At 40.2% G+C, this 18,664-nt stretch overlaps 1 pseudogene; it reads right to left on the minus strand.

The window, feature by feature from the left end:
- Positions 1-2,162: 2,162 nt before the first annotated feature.
- On the minus strand, positions 2,163-15,885 carry LOC101177245 (annotated as a pseudogene).
- Between the last annotated feature and the right edge of the window lie 2,779 nt (positions 15,886-18,664).

An 18,664-nucleotide genomic window follows, 5' to 3' on the forward strand; every position in this document is an offset into this window, starting at 1 on the left:
GTTTCACTGTGCTTAAAAATATGAAACCTTTCCTAATTGTGGTGCATGCAATCTTCATTCACATAAGACTGGGTGAGTATTTCTCTTATATTTAGTTTGCTTTATGTCTTAAGCTGTCATAAGTATCTTTTGTTTATGATCTCTAGTGACATTTCTCATTACCTAAGTATCAGTAGCTATTCTTTGTAGTAGATTTGCAATTGCTTAATGATCACTCTTATAGTGCAGCAGTCCCCAGCCTTTTTGGCACCAGGAACCAGTTTTGTGGAAGACAATTTTTCTATGAAATATTAGAGTAGCGGGAAAAGGGTTGCGGGATGAAACTGTTCCACCTCAGATCATCAGGCATTGGTTACATTCTCATAAGGAGTGCACAACCTAGATCCCTCGTGTGCGCAGTTCACAATAGGGTTTATGTTCTTATGAGAATCCAATGCCACCACTGAAGTGACAGGTGTGACAGGAGGCAGAGCTCAGGCTGTAATGCTGGCTCACCCATAGCTCACCTCCTGCTGTGTGGCCCGGTTCCTAACAGGCCATGGACCGGGCCCCTGTTACAATGTGTACACTCACATTTTGAGCAAAATGGCATAGGTTGTAATGCCTATATAGTAGAGAAAAATAACAAAATTCTGTTTGTGAAATATTTCTTTGTATTTTTTGATCCCATGATGACATAATAAAACCCAATCCATGTCTAAGAAATAGTTTGAGATAAAATCTAAGAATAATTTTGTTGGAGAGTTAAGGTGAACAAGAAACTGGGTTAAAAGGAGAGCTTTATTTCAGCTTCATATATCTGACAAAATTGGGAAATTGGATAAAAGGAATTTAGGAAATTGTACTGAATGAAAATGATGTTTTGTATTTGTTCTGATGTAAAAGCATCTATTTCCCCTCACACAGAGATGGACACATAATGGTCTCAAGTCTAATGGAAGTGCTCATTTCCAAGGGTATTGTAGTTTTGAAATGAATTTGTTTGAGGATTCTAGGTCTAATTTCACATTGTTAAACTCTAAGATTACAGAAGCCTTTTCCAAAGTAATACTTGAACCTCTGAATGGCCTCATGGTGCACCTCGAGCATAGGCTTGTTGTGTACAAAGTTTGATGGGCTTGTTTGCAATACAACAAACCCTTCAATGCAAAACATTCAAATCCTCCTCTCTATAACAACTGATGCCATATCTTAGCTCTTGCCTTTCCCATGGGCTAGATTTCGTTTTCTTTTTTTTGAGATGGAGTTTCGCTCTTGTTGCCTAGGCTGGAGTGCAATGGCACGATCTCGGCTCACCGCAACCTCCTGCCTCCCAGGTTCAAGCAATTCTCCCTGCCTCAGCCTCCCGAGTAGCTGGGATTACAGGCATGTGCCACCATGCCCGGCTGATTTTGTATTTTTAGTAGAGACACGATTGCTCCATATTGGTCAGGCTGGTCTTGAACTCTCGACCTCAGGTGATCCCCCTGCCTTGGCCTCCCAAAGTGCTGGGATTACAGGCGTGAGCCACCGCGCCCGGCCTTCCGTGAGCTAGATTTCTTCCTTCACTCATGTAAGAGCTTGGCCTGGGTGATGAAGTGACAGCCACTAAAAGTTTCTAAAGCAGCTACAGGGCAGAGGTTAAGAGTTCAGGGTTTGCAGGTAGACCTTGGTTTGATTTCTAATTCTACCATTAGTTCTGTGGCTCTGATATAGTTACTTAACCTACTAAGCCTTAATTTCTTCCTCTGCAAAAAGGGTCCCATGCATGTTAAGAGCTTAGCATGGTGCCTGGCACAGAAAGCACACATCAATATATTTATGCTGTTAATATTATTAACAGAAATATCTTAGTTTTACTTCAAGAAAATAGCCTTCTTTGGTTTTTATGCATGAGTCACAAATTGGGAATTACTTATTCACATTGTTATTATAAAATAGCCTTATTGTGCTAATTTTAAAAACCTGATAGTTTGGATGTGGACAATTTTCTTAAAAACAGCTCTGGAGAATTTGGTGGTTGTGTATCTAGTGTTAAAAAAGCCAGCCCAGCTTTGCCACAAAGACACAAATATTAGTGGCTCCAAATAGATACACAGATGGCCTCATGGAGCCCCAGATATTGTCTTACTCAGTTCACTGTGGGCAGGAAGAAGACCTATTTTTAAGGAGAGGGAAGACGACTATAAATGGTTAAAAATAGGATGCTTCTCTGTCCTCTCTCTGCTACTTTCACCCTCCATGTTTCCGACGATCCCCATTTTCCCTAAATTCCTCTTATCATCTCTGTACATGTTTCCCTCCTCCTTTTCTACTCTAGAAATAGTACATATTATGAGAGAGCAAATACTTGACACCATCCCCAGAAAGTCAGTGGTGGGGATAATGCATTTTTAATCCCAAACACCTGGCCTCCTTTTGTTTGCCCTCCAGAATGAGGTTTCTTGATTATTCAAAAAAGTCCTCTTATGCTGGTGCTCACAAATGAGTAAAAAGGTTAATAAATTTCAGATCTACTTAGTAATCCAGGGAGATAGAAGTCTGCAAACAGAGATTTTTCTTTTTAGATTGAATTTGACATTATGAAAAGCTACCCATCCTTTCTCATACTCAAAGTATTTACCCAAGCTTTAAACACTGGGTAGCAAGAGTGTGGTGAAGGAGCTAACATTAATCGTGGGACCATTTTGCAGAATCTCATGCACATTATCTCATTTAATTTTCATGACAATCCCTTAAGGAAAGCAACGTCATTCCCATATGACATAAGTGAGGACAGGAGGGGGCTTTGATATATCCTATCACAGAGAGGCCCATGCTGATGCAGTTTCGTTAAGCCTTAGTGATCCCTTGTAAAATTTAGTCATCCTCTGCAGCCGACCTCCCTCATCCACACAGTGGTATCATGCTGCAATACTTTGATACAAGTGCCTCTTTGCCACTGTGCAATGCCACTTACGGTGAGATGTAGCTCCCATTTCCAGCCACCTTCTGTGGCCAGCCAATTCATGAGACCATGGACAAGTACAGACTCCATCTTACTAGGAGAGGAGACAGTGGAACTGATAGCCCCTCCCTCAGCAGTACAAATACAACATCTGTCTCCTCAAAGCTATTTCCTCTGCTCTGGTTACGTAAAGGCAGGCATGCAAGTGCCTTTATATTGGCTGGGGCAGTGGAGGTGGTGGAGGATGATAGTGGGAGGTAAGGAGAGTTTTCTGAACTGATACCTCTCAGTAAACCCTGCATGGCCATGGAAGGGGTGGTTTTGGTCTTTGGTTACAATTCTGGGACAAGAGCATCACTTATACATGGATTATCAAATTTAGCTCTTATAACAACCCTATGAGGTTGTTATAAGATTGATGTGATTATCAGTCATATTGGGTTGGGTTGATATGATTATCAAATTTAGCTCTTATAACAACCCTATGAGGAAGGTTTGTTTGTGTAATATAGTAGTTACAAACATGGGCTTGGGCTTTAATTACAGGTCTTATATCATTCATGTGAAGTTCAAACATGACCACTGTTGTGCCTATTTCCTCTCTGTATGATGGGAAGAATGATAGTACTTACCTTATGCTATTGTGAACAGTAAAAGAGATAACCTACCTGGTAGTAAATGCTGTGTTAAGTGTTTGCTATGGTTATTTTTATTTTCCAGATGAGGAAACTAACACCCAGATAGCTTCATAGCTGTTGAAGATCACATAGCTAATATGTGCCTCTAAAACCCATGCTCTTAGCCATTCCTTCATGGTGATGTTACTTAGCCTTTTCCACATTCTGGCACACATGGAAAAATGTGTGGTTATAATAATGATATTATTCATGCACAGCATTGGGGAGAATTAATAGGATAGCTCAAGTCTTAAGGTAATTGGTCTGGGAGGCCCTGACTGTCCCAGGCCCCCTCTGATTAACTGACACTCTGGCTGTACTGGAGCAGGAAACAGGACCTGCTTCTCCAGGCCAATAGTTAGGTAAGTCTTCATGGAGAAAATGATGTCTTAGGTGTGGCTGAAAGATGAGTAAAATTTAGTAGCAAAAGCAAAGGATGAGAATGGGGAAGTGGGGAAGTCTGCTTAATTTTCTCCTGTAGAAAATGGAGATCATGGTAATACCTATTTCACAGGTTAAAAATGAAATAAAGGAACATACATGGAAAAGGCTTTGTAAGATGTGATATCAATGTTAGCTGTTACTATTCTTGAGGAAAATGAATAAAATATTTAAAACCATAAAAGTGAACAGGGCATAGTGGTTGCAGAGATAGAACATTTCTACCAAACATTCACTTGGGGAAAGTTTACAGCTTTAATAGGACTTGTATCCTTTCATTAATCCATTTATTCATTCACTCTTAACCAAATAAAAGTGAACATAAGCTTTCTCCAACATTTGTTATGAGGCTTGGCCTATTTTCATCAATAACTGAAGCAAGTAGGAATAAGATCAAGAATCCCATAATCTCAAGCCAGGTGTGTCTCTGAAGTCCATAGTAGTTTGGCCATATCTGGGAAATGGCATACCAGGCCATCTCTATGTGATAGTCCCAGGGCTTCTTGGGTGAGGACTTGTCCAGAGGGACAAGGCAGCTAGGCAGAAGCAGCTGGATCCCAAAACAAAGCTTCGATCATTGGAGGGAAGGGGTTTGGGGCTGTCACTCAGGTTGTCTCTGGTTCAGGGAGGGACATCTGCATCCTGTGGAGGGAGCATGGGAAGGTTGTGAGTAAAACTTGCCCTGACAGTGTCGTCCATCCCTGGAGTCCAAGGACATATGCCTTGGACCTCCTGCCCTAAGCTAGAGTAAGCCAAGAAAAAAGAAGGGAAGAGAGACCTTCTTTCCAACTATGCAACACAATACCGAGATGCCTTGCCACTCTGAGGGCTCCATGGCATCACCTGTGGTAGGAGATGTCAGCACCTGCTGGAAATGGTGGCAACCAAAGGATGGAGGCCACAGAAGAAGAGAGAATAGCAGGTGCCATGTGGGTGAGAATCAGATTTATTTATGGAAAATATTCATAGAGTGATTAAGGGCAAAAAGTAGGAAAACATGGGTTACATAGAGAACAAGGCAAAGATAGTTAAACCTTGAAACTTTTCCTAAGTCTTCATAGGCAATTCATTTCTGTACCCTTCAGCTGCATACATGTTGAAATCCAAGATGAACTCTGTAGACTAATTCATCTCAAAATATTATTTAAGAAGTTTTTTTTTTACATAGAGAGTTCATTTAAAATTTGTCCAACTTTAACATTTTCTTTTCTGAGTTTGCTGTAAAATTCAAGTTGAGTAATTTACACAAATGCATCAATATTTTAAAAGCTACCAATCTTACACATGCAAAAAAGAAGGCTTACAATCTTCAGTAATCTTTAATGTAACACACATTCATTATATATGAGCTCTCAAAGGAGAAACTTGCGTTGTTCGGAATCCTAAGTGCTATACAATGGTGGCTTTGGGAAACTTAAATACCACACATTTGCTTTGGAAAACCATCGTTGAGTGACTTTAGTGGATTAACCCTGAAAGTCGTCATGACTGTTTTGTCTTTAATAATCTGGACCAAGCAAAAGGAGAAAAGTTTCAATGATGTGACATTCTTGTGGTCATAGTTTTAACAAGATATACTCCTTGAAATTTGCCTCTGATGCTGGAATGCTCATCAATTCTCGGAGAAGCTGACTCATACTTTGTGGCTGAACTCAAATGTCACCTATTCTGTGAACTAGTCCTCAAAACCTCGAGCAAGATTAATTGCTCCCATGGAGCTTGGTACATGCCTTTGTTATGGCACCATTATTACATAGTGTCTTAGCTAATCATGTGTTTGTTTACCCAATAAACTATGAACTTCTTGGGGTCAGGAATGGTTCTTGGCACAGGAGGCACCTAGTAGACATTTGTGGAATTAGAGTACGTATCTATCATCAGTAGATACTACATTTAAAATATGGATAGATTTGCACACTTGTAAAAACCAAGAGAAAAATGTTCAAGGAGCTGTTGCCATCCAGATGTAGGACAGAAAAACGAATTTTGGGATGTTGTCATCTTAAAATCTCCTTTAACTGGAGAGATTCAAGAGAAGTCAACAATACTTGGAGGTGAATGACTGAGTTAGTGAGTAAATGAAAGTTTCTCTTTATCTGGTGTGTACTTGATTAATACCTACATTTAAAGCTATCATTCAGGGGAGGGAAGGGGATGGGTTTGGTATTTGTTGAATTACTTCTGCCTACTAGGCTCTGTAGTAGGAAGTTTCCATTACAGGATTTCACTTTAGGTGCAACCATCCTGTTGTTTGGGTTCTATCATCTTTTTTTTCAAATGGAGAAACAGAAACTGCAAATTACTCAACTTGTATTTTCAGAGAGATTTAGTAATGTGAACAAAGTCATTCATCTAGTAAGTGGCTGGACCAGAATTCTAACTCAAGTCTGAAAAAAAGTCTTAGCATATACCTATACATATTAGGGAAAAAGGGAGAATTCAGCAGTTATTATGATAAATGAGGGGCAACCCTCGTCTTGTAGTTTACACTTACCCTCTTAAATATGTATCTAAGGAGAAGGGGGAGGTGGGATGGGGCTTGGATTAGGCAATATGTATGGTGGTTAAGCAAGTGGACTCAGAGTTAGACAACGTGGGTACAGAGCCTGGTTCTGTCTCCTTTTAGTTGTGTGACCCTGAGCAAATTATTTAACTTCCTTGAGCCTCAGGTTCTTTAACTGTAAAAATTGGTGGAGGGGAATAATCATCATTTCTATCTCACTGGATGTTGTTAGAATGAAATGAAAGAATGAACATAAACACTTAGCCGAGTGCTTGGCACACACTAATGCTCAAGACCTTATTATCATAATTATCCAATGCTCCATATTTACTACCCAAAGTCAACAGATAATTGCTTATTTCCTACTTTCTTAATGTTTAGTAGATGCAATGTTAAAGTGGAAGGCAAGTCCACTCAATGGACCTGCAGCCAGAGTATTGGGTTTGGAATCATTCAATCGGAGTTTGGTTCCTGGTTCAGCTTCGTAATCTTGCCTAGACACGTTGCTCAGTTTCTCTGGACTCAATTTTCTTATCTGTAAAGTAGTGATCAAAACTATAGCTAGCTTACAGAATTCTTGCCAGGCAAGAATTGCTAAGACAAGGAGTACACAAAAGGGCATTTAACCTAGTCTAAGAGAGTCAGGAGGATCTCCTGGAAGGGAATGAAGCCCAAGTGGACACCTAGAAAAGAAAAGAACCTCGTCAACTATGATATACACTTATGTCAATAATACATTATTATTTAAATAACATAAGTATATATAACTGACATTTAAAGTTATTTTGGACTGTATTTCCCATTTTACTGATTTTTCTTCCAATAAAACCTTTGAATTTCATTAAGTTTTAAGAAGAGAAATGCTATGATTTTTTTTTGGTAGATTGTAATTATCTCCAAAATTTGGTTCATCATTTTCCTAAAGATGTTTCTAGTGAAACGCTAGTCTTCTGCAATGTCTTCAATCATCAACTGTGTAAAGTGAGAACTAAAATAAATATAGACTGAAACTCTTTCTTGCTTTCATATTGAATGAGATAGTGCATGAGCTGAGAGAGGGAGAGAGAAAAAAAAAACACATGTTTACATCTTGGATGTGATCCTGAGTTATTCCCTGGATATAAATAAGACACCTTGAAAGGTACATTAACTTTTCCAGGTCACGAGGGTTTTCATTAGAATGCTGGACTATAAATAGTTCCCCAGTGAGGTAAAGGAAATGATGCCCTATTCCTTCTCACTCCCAGAGTTCTTAGCATACTGGAGAACAACATTCTCTTGCAAGTGTTTGGCTCACTATGTGCTGGTATTATTTATAAGGTCAAATTTTGGATTAACCTTTTGAGATTTAAAATAAAATCAGACAAGGGAATCTTTGTGAACCTTTTATTTCTTAGGGAAAATTATTTTACATGGAATTTACCTAGAGTACCACATAAAAATTCTTAACACAGAGTATCTAGCACAGTGTAAAAATATATTTCCCATGAGTAGCTTAAATGTCATCATGTTTGGTACAAAATAGGAAATACTTCATTCTGCACATTACCTTCCCAGAGCTTCTCTGCTATGGTCTCATACATAACAGTGATATCTATATAGAAAAGGATAATTGAGGAATTACCTGGTGAATTCAAACAACAGCGTCAGTCACAAGTGATAATTCAGAAAGTATTTTGTTTTGTTATCTTTTATTTTTAAATTTTTTTATTGTTATTATTTTTTAAGAAACAGTCTTACTCTGTCGCCCAGGCTGGAATGCAGTGGCCTAATCATAGGTCACTTGCAGCCTCGAATTCCTGGACTCAAATGATACTCCTACCTTAGCCTCCTGGGTAGCTGGGACTGCAGGCATGTGCCACTATGCTTGGTTAATTTTCTTTTTCTTTTTCTTTTTTGCCTGGTTAATTAACAAAAATTTTTTTGTAGAGATGAGGTCTGGCTGTGTTGCCTAGGCTGGTGGAAAACTGCTGCCCTCAAGTGATCCTTCTGCCTTGGCCTCCCAGTGTTGGAATTACAGTGAGCCACTGTGCTTGGCCTGTTTTGTTATCTTTTTAGAGCAAGATTATCTGTCTAAAGAATTTAAAAATTACCTATACTTATTTCAATGTATTTTGTCTGAAGTATTTCTGGGAGATGCATTGAACAGGCCACATTGGGATGAAGTGGGTTTATTAGAATAGTAAGATCTGGCACATGGCTGGTCATGCCAGGTTTTTGCTGGACTATAACTGCTTGAAGACACAAACTGTATCTTATTTATCTTTGAATCCCTCTGGTGTCTTGAATGTGGTAGGCATTCTCTAAATAGTTATCAAGTTGATTGAAATTCATTTTGTTATGAAAATAATTTCTGGGCCTCCTAGGAATCAGACAGTGTTTGAAAAATATATCCCTCAATGCTCATTATTACATTTGGTTTAGTTTCTCGTGGGGACCCGTGTATGTTATTGAAACATGAAATATATCTGTAATAGGAAAGTATGGATGTGACAAGAAAAGCAGCAGCAAAAATTGGGCAACCTTTGGTAAATATGGGTACAATTGATGCAGACCTGTCTGACCTAACAGAATTCGTACAGATTTAGAGTTTTTGGAAACTGTTTTCATGGTTATTGTACATTATACAGTTTGTCTTACTTTTCTCTTTAAACAGTTTTATTATTAAGTAAGCCAGAAAATGAGATGAGGAGATGCTTATCTCTCTCTCTTTCTGGGTGTGTGTGTGTGTGTGTGTGTGTGTGTGTAAACAAGAAGTCAATACAATTTCATCTCAATAAGATGATCCCTGCTTAGGAGGATAATGACCATTAATTGAGAGACTAATATGTACCAGGCAGTCTTTAAATACGTTAACATAGTTAATGCATACAACAACCCTATGAGGTACCTGTTATTTCCATTTTTAAAGTTTATAAGCTGATGTTCAGAGATGTTTAATAATTTTCTCAAGCTCACATAGTAAGTGGCTGAGCTGGGATTCACACCCAAAACTCTGACTAGTGAATCAGTTTTCTTCCCCTGTATTGTGCTTGACACAGAGGAGGCACCCACGCACGCTTATTCTTAGCAGTGTCAAAACATCTTTTTCTTTTGGGCACCATTTGTCTGTAATTATTACCTGTAGAATCTTTCTTTGAGCCTTAAAGCCAGATTAAGGCTTTGCTTATGTACAGCAGTAAAATAGTCCAATCTTAGCTTCCAGTACTGGCGATATTTTCTGGAAAGTCAGTAACTGGACAAAAGTGAGTCACTTTGAATAAAAGAAAAAAAGTGAAATAAGGGTGTTTAAATAAATAAATAATAAAAAGTGAAATAACATTTTCATGTGTTTCCTTCTACTCAGAATTCAAATTGCTCAATTAGTTGCATTAGGAAAAGACAAAGGATTAAACACCCTCATATATTTTTTGAGACAAAGTCTGGCTCTGTCGCTCAGGCTGGAGTGCAGTGGTGCAATCACAGCTCACTGCAACCTCTGTCTCCCAGGTCAAGCCATCCTCTCACCTCAGCCTTCTGATAACTGGGACTGCAGGTATGCGCCACCGTGCCCATGTCCAGCTAATTTTTGTATTTTTAGTAGAGATGGGGTTTTGCCATGTTGCCCAGGCTGCTCTCAAACTCCTGACCTCGAGTGATCTGCCTTCTTTGGCCTCCCAAAGTGCTGGGATCACAGGTGTGAGCCACCGCACCTGGCCTCACTTTTTAAACTATTGAATTAGTATCCTAGAGTTTTTACTTTCAGGCAGTAATAAAGACACCCTATGGAAGAGCGGCAGATGGAAGAGGTTGAGAAGGATTCTGTGTTTCATGAGTTGATATTTTGTCTGGGGAGGAGAATGGCGATATAAGAGAAGCATTAGCTAGTTTCTAGTCAATCTTCTTTCCTATGCACACAGGATAATTACAAAGTTAAAATTAAAAGACAATTTACCTATCTGACTTTTTTGTTTCAGTGCTGTCACACTCAGAAGCAGTTAAAATAGCAGATAAGGAAACCGCTGAGTCTGTTGAGGTCTAAACAACCTGTTTCTTTCTTGTACTATGTACCAGGTTAAGTGGTAAACAAAAGAAGCACAGTTCCAAACCTCATGGAGCTCATATAGTCAAGACATGGAAAGACAATATTTTCATATAATAGTATGTAAGAACTTTCAAAGAGACATTGCAGTCAAAAAAAATTCAACTCCAAGGGTGAAAACTTGCCTCCAAAAGGCTCCTGGAGCCAGGCTACGGCTGGGAGTGTTCAGAGGGACTGTGGGAAGACAAGATAATTGAAGGAAAAATAAGGGCTCCAACTAGTTTAAGGTATTGACATCAGCAGGAGATTGCACTGTGCCTAACTGGGGTTACTGGTGTTATTAAGCAATACAGACTGCCTGGGCATTAAAAACTCTGACTGGAGTGGGTACCATAGTGGTTTAATGCAAACGACCTTCATTGGTGACTTGAGGTAGGTATATCTGAACTCTAGCAGCTGATCACATCCACTTTCTGTGAAAAGGCTTTCATAATACTTTTTAAAAAATTATTTATTTATTTATTTAGGTAACAGTAACAGCACAAAAAATTAATCATTTTAAAGTGAACATTTCGGTGGCATTGAGTGCATTCACAATGCTGTGCAACCGTCACCTCCAGTTCCATGATATAGTCATCATTCCAAAAGGGAACCCTATACGTATTAAGTAGTTGTTTCCCATCCCCCTTTCTGCCTGTGTCTCATATCTACAAATCTGTGTTCTGCCTCTGTGGATTTACTTTTGCTGGATACTTAATATAAATGGCATCATACAATAGGTAACCTTTTGTGTCTCGCTTTTTTCACTTAGCATAATGCTTTTGAGGTTCATCCATGTTGTAGCATGTATCAGTACTTCATTCCCTTTTATGGCTGAATAATATTCCATTATATGTATACACCACCTCTTGTTTATTCGTCCATTGGCAGACATTTGAACTGTATCTCCCTTTTAGTTATTGTGAACAGTGCTGCTGTGTACATGGGTATACAGTACATGTACTTGTTTGAATACCTGTTTTTAATTCTTTTGGCACCATACCTAGGAGGGAAATTGCTAAGTCATATGGTAATTCTACGTTTAATGTTTTGAGGAACACCAAACTACTTTCTACAGGGGCCGAATGACTTTACCTTCCAACAGTATATGAGAGTTTCAATTTCTCCATATCCTCCCCAACACTTGTTTTTTGCTTTTTTGATAGCCATCCTCGTGGGTGTGAAGTGGCACTTCATTGTGGTTTCAATTTACATTTCCCGAGTGACTAATGATGAGCATCTTCCCATGCTTGTTGGCCATTTGTGCATCTTCTTTGGAAACATATCTATTCAAGTCCTTGGGCCATTTAAAAAATCATGTTGTTTGTGGTTTTTTTGTTGTTGAGTTGTCGTAATAATTTGTGAGCCATGTAGTTTAACTATGTTATGTTCAAATCCAACACCCAGAGCCGTCTTAGCGATGGGCTTGCTGGGAAGGTGTGGGCAGGGAGAAGGAACATAGGAGAGGTGGAATTTCGTGTGTGGGTGAAAGGGTTATGAGGGAAGATTCACCTTCCCTCATAACTCAGAAGAGGAAGTGCTAACTCTGGCATGGCACTTTGATGGATTTGCCTTCCTAGAATCTGTGATCTCAACTTCATTCTCACCATCAATGTCTGGCTTAGTAGTAAAGATCTACCATTTTTGAGTGCACTGCACACATATTATCCTACTTAAGCTTCATAGTCATGCTGGTTGGTGCTATTATTTTAATTTTGCAGATGACAAAAATTGAAGCTTGGGGAGATTATGTAACTGGTCCAAAATCACAACTAGGGCAGGGTGCGGTGGCTCATGTCTGTAATCCTAGCACTTTGGGAGGTTGAGGTGGGCGGATCACTTGAGGTCAGAAGTTCAAGACCAGCCTGGCCAACTTGGTGAAACCCTGTCTCTACTAAAATACAAAAAATTAGCTGGGCGTGGTTGTGCATGCCTGTAGTCCCAGCTACTTGGGAGGCTGAGGCAGGAGAATCACTTGAACCTGGGAGGTGGAGGTTGCAGTGAGCTGAGATCAGACCACTGCACTCCAGCTGGGGGACAGAGCAAGACTCCATCTCAAAAACAACAACAACAACAACAACAAAATCACAACTAGATGGAGGTTGAATGAGTAGAATTCCTTTCTCCCAGATCCATGCCCTTTCTCTGTTACTCCATGGATGGGTCGCCACTTGTTTGTCCCATTACTGCAGCCTCCTAACCTTTCTCCCTTTCTTCAGTACCACCTTCTTCAGTCAGTCCTCTGCACTGCTGACATTGGCATTCTTTCTTAAACGTAAATCTTATCATGCTACATCTCTGCTTGAAGTCTCTTAATGGCTTGTCATCCTTCAAGATCCACTGTCTTCTCTTTCAAGTTACCATCTTTTGCTTCCCTCATTTGTGCCCTACTTTACAGTCCTGTCAAACTACTCCCAGTTTCTGGAATCTGTCAAGCTGCTTCATAACCTCATGCTCAAACATAGAGTTCCCTCTGCCTGGAATGTATTAAAGGTCCCTCCTCACCCACAGCACATTATGAATCTTTTCCCCATGCCATAAAATGCACAAATATTGGCAAATGAGGTAGTCAGGGGAAAAGAAAGACAGGAAGCTGTCATTATTTACATACTTCACCTTGACTACCTGGAATATCCAAGAGAATTAACTGAAAAACAAGAAAGTAGTCAGATATAAGATTTTAAAAAATCGGTAGGTCTCCTAATCACCAGCAGTAACCAATTAGAAAATGTAATGGAAAAAAGATCTTATTCATAATAGCATCAAAATTATAAAATACCAGAAACAATAAAAATATGTAAATCCATGTATTTAAAAAACATTCTAAAATGCTATTGAAAGATAGAAAAAAGAACACCTGAGTCCGTGCACATATACTCCATGTTTCTGCACAGAAAGTTTAATGTGGTAGCTATGAGCCTAAAGCTTGAGTTTGAATGCCATTTCTACTCATTCCTTCCTTGAGCATCTCAGGAAAGTGGCTTCACTCCTCTAAGGTCTAGCTTCCTTGTTTGTAAAGTGAGAGTAATATTATTAGTTAACTAATGTGTCAAGTATAAGAATTAAAGAAAATGATCTTTTCAGAACACTCATCCCAGTGCCAGGCACATAGTAAATATTTAATCAGTTATCTATTATAGTAAAGATGCCAATTATCTTTAAGATGATCTGTGTACTTAATGCAATCCCAATTGAGGATTCGTTTTTGTGGGTGATTATAATTTTATTGGGAGATTATCTTTAGAGGTTATTCATTTTTCATTTCCTTTTTTTTTGGAGTAATGGGTTCTCTGAGTTGCAAATGTCTCACAACAAAGGGGTTTTGGTTTGGTTTTGCCTGGTGTTTTGCTGATCCCATCTCTCTCTCTCTCTCTTTCTCTCCTGTCCTTTTTTCCCTCCTTTATTTATTACCCTTTAGTTATACTATAGCATACTGTAGAAAAGTCTACAGTGAGTGTACTGTTATCCTCATTAAGAAATAGCACATTACCTGCACCCTAGGAATTCCCCCTTGTGATCCTTCCTAATAACTAACCCCTCCCTTCTCCTCAAAGTTAATTTTTTTAAGTACATTCTAACACTTTATTGGAAATTGGTTGCATACATCAATGAAATCAGATCAAAGTAAAAGCATCATTTTCACACAATAATATCCTGATATCTGTGCTATGCTATCTTCTTACATAATTTAATAAATCCCAAGATGTTCCTGATTTTGGTATCAAAGAGCTTGAGTGTCCAGAAATAGCTCTATACAAATAATAATCATAGCATTTAAAATAGCCGTCATTGTTTTGCGTTGGTTCCAAAAGTCCTGGGAATATCTCTTAAAATATAAGTACCTTAGACTGGCTGCAGTGCTGGTGGGAGGGAGTGAAGGGGGTACACATGGAGCTAATTATAGCAGGAGCTGGGCAGAGGGAACAGGCTTCTCTAGGGTGAGGAACATAAGGGGATGGGGGCTGGAGATTCTGAAAGCTGGGCAGGGAACTCAGTCACCCTGCATTTTCCAACACTGCTTGAGTGTCAAAGCTAATAGAGACAGAGACTCCAGTGTGAAAAGATGCCCGTTACCCCAACTCCCTTGGCATTGCCCAAAGATGGTAGAGCCCACTTCCAGATTATATAGGTACAGAGAGTCCACAGAGAAGGTTCTAGAAAGTTCTGCCAACCACCCCTCCCCACCCCTTTCCCCCTCCTACCCCTCTCCCACCAGCTATCACCAGCTATACTCAGTTCCCTCCCAACTGAGAAAACATGAGGGAGTAGCACTTTACAGAAAATAACTTCGGGCGGGCACGGTGCCTCATGCCTGTAATCCCAGCACTTTGGGAGGCCGAGTCAGGCAGATCACGAGGTCAGGAGATCCAGACCATCCTGGCTAACACGGTGAAACCCCGACTCTACTAAAAATACAAAAATTGATGAGGATGGTGGTGTATGCCTGTAATCCCAGCTACTCGGGAGGCTGAGGCAGGAGAATTGCTTGAATCTGGGAGGTGGAGGTTGCGGTGAGCCGAGATTGCGCCACTGCACTCCAGCCAGGGCGACAGAGTAGGACTCCGCCTCAAAATAAATAAATAAATAAATAAATAAATAAATAAATAAATAAATAAATAAAATAAAATAACTTTGCGCCAATGTGCTGTTGCTAGCCCCTTGGAATCATGTCAGGGTGCCCTTTGCTTGGTTTGACCTGACAGGCACTGGGAAAGTCTGTTCCGCCCCCAGTGTCCCCCTCACCACCTTTAAGGCATCATCAGCAATTAGGTTCCCTGGTTCTTCAAAGCTTCTTAGCACCCAGCATAACACCTGTATATCTGTGGCAGCTTTACTGCTCACAAACAGCTTTCACTTCCACTACGTCATGTGGCTCTCACAACCCTCCGAGGTAGGAAGGGCAGGGATCATCTGCATTTGAAAGACACGGAACCTGGAACTCACAGAGTTAGGTCTCTCGACCAAATTCACACAGCTGGCCAGCGGCAGAATCAAAACCAGAACTCAAGTCCACACTCCACCGTCCTTCCCACTGCTTTTCTGAGCACAGGGAAGAGGCTGGCAGAGGGGACTCCTGTACTCATCCCTCACCTGGCCCTCTTGGGAGGCTCGCGGACAGCCCCACTGAGGACCCGATGGGTCTGCGTGCGGTAGATGATGACTGCAGTGCCTGGGCACAGCAACGAGGAGGACATGATGACAATGATGGCCCGGATGCTGAGGACAGGGTGTGCTTGAGAAGCACGACTTCCATAGGGCCTTGGCTGGCTGCATCCATGTTGCTTCACCCCCAGATTGCAGATCGCGAAGGGTCTGCGGAAAGTTCTTTGGCAAGGATGGCACTGCGCTTCTCAGGGTTCCCAGGACCACACGGGATTCGGCAGCGGGACGCGACCCCCAGGTCTGGAATCTCAGCCCCAGCCAGCACGCAGAACGTGTTTCGGCTCCCCTAAGCCCCCTTAATTGGTTTTCAACAACTTTACCTTCTTTTGGACTTTATATAAATCATATATAAATGCAGTGTGTATTTTTTTGTTTGTCTCTGGCGTCTTTTCCTCAACATATGTTTGTGAGATTAAATCATGTTATGTATGTAGCTGCACTTTTGTTATTTTTATTACTGTATCTATCCTTTCTATTACCGTTGTAAATTTGGGTTATTCTCAATTTTAGGGTATTACTAATAATCTTGCTACAGTTTTGTACATGCCTTTTGATGTATGTGTATATGTATTTCTACTGGATGGATATCTGAGAATAGAACTGCTCATAGGATACATATGTTAAACTTTAATATAATAGATAACACCAAAGAGATTTCCCAAAGTAGCTGGACAAATTTACACTCCTTGTAGCAATGTATGAAAGTTCTGGTTGATCCATATCCTTCACAACACTTGATATTGTCAATATTATTAATTTTAGCAATTCTGTTGGATGTATGGTGTTACTCCATTGTGATTTTACTTTGCATTTCCCTGTTGTCATTGAGCAGCCCTTTTTCAAATGCATTTCGGCCATTTGGGTATCCTGTCTCGTTAAAGGTCCGTTCAAGTCTTTTGTCCATTTTTAACAAATTGGGTTATCTGTTTTTTTCTTTAATTTATAGGAGTCATTTAGGTATTCTGAACATGAATTCTTTGTCTGATACAGGTATTATAAATACATTCTCCCAGTTTGTGGTTTGCCTTTATACCATCTTAATAGTATCTTTTTTTTTTTTTTTTTTTTTCCGAGGGAGAGTCTCACTCTGTTGCCCAGGCTGGAGTGCAGTGAGGTGATCTTGGCCAACTGCAGCCTCCACCTGCCAGGTTCAAGCAATTTTCCTGCCTCAGCCGGTGAGTACCTGGAACTACAGGCACGCGCCACCTCACCTGGCTAATTTGTATTTGTAGTAGAGATGGGGTCTCACCATGTTGGCCAGGCTGGTCTTGAACTCCTGGACTCAAGCAATCTGCCTGCCTCGGCCTCCTAAGGAGCTGGGATTACAGGCGTGAGCCACCATGCCCAGCCTCTCAATGGTATCTTTTGATGTACAGAAATCCCAAATTTTAATAAAGTCAAATTTATCAAGTTTCTCCACACCCACAACTTTGTTTTTTTTAGAGATAGGGTCTAGTTCTGTCCCAGGCTAGAGTATGGTGGTGTGATCATAGCTCACTGCAGCCTTGAACTCTTTGGGCTCAAGCGATCTTCCCATCTCAGCCTCCCCAGTAGCTGGGACTACAGGTGCATGCCCTACCATGCCCAGCTAATGTAGTATCATTTTGGTCATATATCCATGAATCTATTTCTGGACTCTCCCTTCTGTTCCATTAGACAATTTGCTATCCTTATGCCAATGCCATCCTCTCTTAATGCTAAGTCTTGATATTTGATAGAATAAGTTTTCTCATCTTGTTCTTCAAGAGTGTTTTGGCTATTTCTGTTTTATTTCTCTTCTACATAATTTTAGAATTGGCTTGTTAATTTCCATATTTAAAAAAGCTGCTCGGATTTTGAATTGAAATTTCACTGGATATATAGATCAATTTAGGAAGACCTAACAACTTTACAATTTTGAATCTTCCAGTCCTTGAACATGGTACATCCCTCTATTTATTTAGATCTTTATATCCTTTCAGTAATGTTTCTCTGTGAAGGTTTTTATGATAATTTCTTAACTTAGGGTTCCTACATAGTTACATGTGGGGCAGGTTTGAAGTTTCAGTTTGATAAGATGATATATTTTCTTCTAAGAGTGGTCCCAGGTTATGGCAAACTTATTCATAGCTATCCTGGGCTAGTAGCCTGTATGTGTTTGATTCCTTTTTCTTTTCCTGTTTGCTGTTGTTGTTGTTGTTGTTTTTGAGGTGGAGTTTCACTCTTGTTGTCCAGGCTGGAGTACAATGGCACAATCTTGGCTCACTGCAACCTCTGCCTCCCAGTTCAAGCGAGTCTCCTGCCTCAGCCTCCTGAGGAGCTGGGATTACAGGCACCTGCCACCAGGCCCAGCTAATTTTTCGTAATTTTAGTAGAGACAGAGTTTCACTATGTTGGCCAGGCTAGTCTCCTGACCTCAGGCGATCCATCCACCTCGGCCTCCCAAAGTGCTGGGATTATAGGCATGAGCCACCGCATCTGGCCCTGATTCCTTTTTCACTGATAGCCATTTTAAGCTCCCAGCTTCTTGCAGAAGCTGTTCATAGTGCTTACCTCTAAAATGAGACTGAAGCAAAGGGTAGGTGGAAAAAGGAGCCCTTCATAGAGTCTTTTATAGTTATTTGTATAGTTGGATTTGTTATTTGATGACAATTAATACAACTTAAATTACCTGTAAAATTTAATAGCCAACCATTTCCCCTCTGCCAGCTTCAACTCCCAAACTTTGGCAACCTTCTCGGTCTTCTCCTTTCTTCACCAGCTCATCACCTGTGCTCCAGCACCTAGCTTTCTTTGATTTGTCTTTGTTCCTTGAGAGTGCCATTCTTCTTTTCACCTGAGGGCCTTTGCATTTCTTGTTCTCTAGGTCGGTAATGTTCTTCACATTTTTGCCTAATTAGCTTTAACTCATCCTT

This window comes from Nomascus leucogenys, chromosome 10 (genome assembly GCF_006542625.1).
Source record: "Nomascus leucogenys isolate Asia chromosome 10, Asia_NLE_v1, whole genome shotgun sequence".
NCBI classification, from domain to species: domain Eukaryota; kingdom Metazoa; phylum Chordata; class Mammalia; order Primates; family Hylobatidae; genus Nomascus; species Nomascus leucogenys.